The sequence below is a fragment of the Aethalodelphis obliquidens genome, unplaced genomic scaffold (genome assembly GCF_003676395.1).
Source record: "Aethalodelphis obliquidens isolate GAN/ISIS:26980383/991018 unplaced genomic scaffold, ASM367639v1 scaffold16, whole genome shotgun sequence".
Taxonomy (NCBI): Eukaryota; Metazoa; Chordata; class Mammalia; order Artiodactyla; family Delphinidae; genus Aethalodelphis; species Aethalodelphis obliquidens.
Window position 1 is genome coordinate 4,420,548 of NW_020837960.1, and position 4,478 is coordinate 4,425,025.

The following is a 4,478-nucleotide window of genomic DNA, read 5'->3' on the forward strand; positions in this document are numbered from 1 at the left end:
GAGAGAGAGAGAGAGAGAGAGAGAGAGAGAGAGAGAGAGAGAGAGAGGGAGACTCCTGATTCATCTACTTCTTCTGCAGTTCTTAATCTCAGAGATTCTTTCTCCCCAAACTATTATCACAAACATCCACAAGCGATGACTGCTTTGTTCGTGATCCAGCCGTTCTGGGAAAGAACGCCAAAGAAAATTGAAGTATTGAAATAGAAAAGGTGAGTGTTTTGATTGCTAGAGTATTGATCGCAATTCATAAATACTGAAGTAAAGTTGCCATTTATAACTTGTGAATGACTAACGTATAAGTCTGTAACATAAATCATTCAAAATTCAAAGAAAATCAAATCCAGACCAATTACAAGAAAGTTCTGATGATTGTTATTGGGATAATTGCTTAAAGATTCAGGTAAAGGAGCTATTTATTTCCCAGAGGATTCAGTGAGATAACCTACAGTCTGAATTTGCAGTGTGATCTGGATCCAAAATTCACCACTCCCTTAAGAGACTGTCTTTAACAGTTTAAAAATTCAAAGAAGTGTTCTTTACAGCCAGACCTTCAAATCCTAAACTGTCTTTATATTTTTTAAATAGTTTGTCATGCACATACTTTTGCTAAACAGGGGAGCTACAGCTTTGTTGACATCTGGATTATTTTGCTGAGTGGGTGCCTAACCGCACCGTCGCATGAAACCTCACCGTTACATTTCTCAGGAAGGGGTTAGTATCTCTGTTCTAATGCATGTACCTTGAAATCTGAAGTGTAGAGGCTTTAAGAGCAGCCGTTAACTTAAATCAAGAATAGAGAATGCACACTCATTTTTAATCATTACTTTTAAATTTTTTAAATTTATTTTTGACTGTGTTGCGTCTTCGTTGCTGCGCGTGGGCTTTCTCTACTTGCGGGAGCAGGGGCTTCTCATTGCGGTAGCTTCTCCTGCAGAGCACGGGCTCTAGGCCCTCGGGCTTCAGTAGCTGTGGCACACGGGCTCAGTAGTTGTGGCGTACAGACTTAGTTGCTCCGCGGCATGTGGGATCTTCCTGGACGAGGGCTGGAACCCGTGTCCCCTGCATTGGCAGGCAGATTCTTAACCACTGCGCCACCAGGGAAGCCCCTCATTGTTTTTTAAATATGAAAAATCTATGATTTTTATTTTTGCAATACATACTAATTCAAGGAAAGTCATAAAACATCCTTACTTGAGGTTTACAATAAAGCAAAAACAAAAGGATGAAAAACTTCCAAGGAAAGGTTAATATGGCTTATTGATTATTCTTAATTAGAAGTGTTGTTATGCAACCGAGGGGAAAACCACAGTGTCTAAGAAGAGACCAGTGAGAGATATGAAACACATACTCATAGACACCAATTTGCCCACCACCCCTCCAGAGTAATTGTAACACCTCCCCCTAGTGTATATAGAGAGAACTACCATGATTATGGTGAATACCCCAGAGTTTCAGCCAAGGGGAGCAAAACAGAACTACTACTACATATTAGATACCTTACTCATATATTAATTTGAAGTATTGAGTTCTGTTGTTAAAGATTGACATGTACCCACAATAATTAATTTTAATCTTTATGTCTCATCCCTGTTTCATTTTTAAAAGAAATGAAATCAGCTTCCAATTGTTTGACTTCCCTTTAGCCAGATACAACTTTTAAAACTGTAGTCACTCCTAATTTGTAACCCTTTCTTATATTCTATTTTTCCCCAAACAATTTTTCTTTTTAAGATACCATTTTGAGTATTTTTTAAACTATTCTTAAAATATTGAGCTCAATTTTTTAAAAAGGAGATGATATAAATATTGTTAAACAGTTCAAAGATCCTATTGTTTTTTATACCATAGAAGGCTATGGACATAAGCGTTCTAGCTGAGGAATCCAGAGGACCACAGAGTTGAGTGTAGCTCACGATACCTAGAATCTCATATTTCTAAGAAAAGACTGGTTGATAATCATGAGTTGTAATTGCAAATGATAGTCTCAACCTTAAACCAAAATTATTATTCCTTTATTATTATACATATATTGAACATCCAAAAATCTTGTGTGATTCCATCAAAATATAAATATATGCACACTCATTGAGAAAAAGTACTGAGAAATACTCATATAAACATAACATTATTTCATTAATAAGATATTATGCTATTCTAGGTGAGTTTTAAAATAAACTGATTATGTTGGAACAGCTTCAAACAGAGAAGTATTAAGGTCTATTTTTATAGACTGATAAAGGCTGATTAATGCTATTACATTAAATCAATAATTGAATATCATTAATAATCTTAAAATGCTATTTTATGACTTTTTTGTTATATAAGGTATTTAATTTTGTCTCTGAGAGACTCTTTAAAATTCAGATTGACTAGCTGTAGTTGTAGTTCCAAGAGTTCATCATGTAGCCCCGAGAGTTTATGTATGTAGCCAAAATGGTAGCAGTTATTCTTCCAAAATTTGTCCTGTTTGTTGTATTGTTGAATTCAATAAGATACAGTTCCTAAGAGAAATTTCTGTTGCTGATAGTTTCAACACAGCCACTGTTTATATGACTGAAAAATTCTCTCTCCACTATTTCCTTTTCCATCATTTTTACCATTATTTCAATATTTGATTTCATATATTTTTATTTAACAGAGAATTTTCAAAAATAACTTTAACAGCTAAACGTTTTAGATGTAATAAGTATCAAAGATTGCCATATCATATTTAAATCCACAGGTGAAGGATAGTGTTTAATTCACAGCTAGTTCTAGTCTCCATTGTCTTTCAGAGATATTTGAGTCTCACTTTTAACACACAGCTATTAGCCAACTGCTGTCTTTTAATCAAAGATTCCCCTTTTAACAAATGACAAATTCACACTACTAACAGGACAATCACTAAAACATATCTTTCCCCTTTCTGATAAATATGAATTTTAATAAAGTAATGTAAATTAACTATAATTTTTAAGTTTCAGGAGAAATGGTTTATAATTAAAAATATTTTTGAGAACTAAATCTCTCCTATACAACAGCTAAGAAAAAGTGTAAACTATATCCATAAATAAACAGTATATTAAATTAAATGTTAATTTTTTCTCATTTTTATTAAAATTATTAAATCTTGCTATTAAAAAATATTTCTCAGGAAATGATATATTTCAAGTCCCTTCTATATGATATGTATGTTATGTTACAATATAACATGTTCATATACATGTTCCCTCCTCCCACACATAGGAAGTGAGTTCCCAATGAACAGTCGAAATTAAATACAGGATTAGCCCTACAAAAACATGGAAGTTTTATTAATTTGAAATTCACACAGTAAATAAACTAAATTTCCAACTGGTGCTATGTATTATAAATATATGTCAATCGGAAGGAAACACTCATAAATTAGTCACCAATGATCAACTTTTGAACTGGGACACATATCAGGATGTTTATTTTAAAATAGTAAAAGTTATTCTAGAAATATTTCTGCTTGCAACATACATATATTTTTTCCTGCCGGATAATATGTTCCAGACTTTTCTTATCACTAATTCTTATCTCATTTTTTGTGTGTTTATTTGTGTATGTGTTTCCAATGATGGAAAATCAATGAGGCAATCACTTAAAGATTTCAACAATTTAATTGATTGCATACACTATTTGTTTTGTTTTTGTTGTCTTTTAGCAAATAAATAAATAAACTAATAAAACTACCAAGTACTAGAGTAAAAAAAAAAAAATTAAAAATAAAATAAAATATTGAGACGAATTTCAGGTAATTTAAAATTTTTGTATTTAAGTTTTACAGTTTAAAATTATTTGGTGTGGTTTAAACAAACTGTGTGCATGTAATTGTGTGTAGAGTACCTGAGAGTTAGGCCATGAAGAAACAGGAATTGTCAGACTAAAAAATGTTACATTATATCTAATGTATTAGCATATATTAAAAGGGGGAGTTGGATTGCATTGTGCAAAATGTAATTCTGAGAAAAATTATCTTGAGCTTCATAAATTTCAAATAGCATATTTGTATCTTCTCCTGCCTTAGCCAGGAATAAAAGGGTTCAATTAATTATGAAACCTCAACTCTCCTGCCCCATAAGAAGTTGCATGCTAGCTCCCCCTTGTGGCCACTTCGACAATAAAAAAGACAGGTATTTGTTTTGGAAATTCCCTTCATTAAATAACAAAGTTAGATTTGTTCAGTCTTTGTATACTAGTTTTCAAAACAAATGGAAAGTTTCTGAATGAAATGGTTAAATTATAGATGTGATGGGTGGATTGTTAAAATAAACTGACTGAAGTTGGAAACAAAAATAATAAGTATTTCATGCATGGTGCAGCAATCCCATTACTTCTTATAGTTGAGCATGTTAGGACAATTCTAAAACTGAGAGACCAGCCCTTGGAGGGAACCTGGGCAATTTGATTCAGTAGGTGGCACTCTTTCCTCAGAGTCAGTTTTGCTGTGATGACCTGAAGTAATGTTTCAAAAA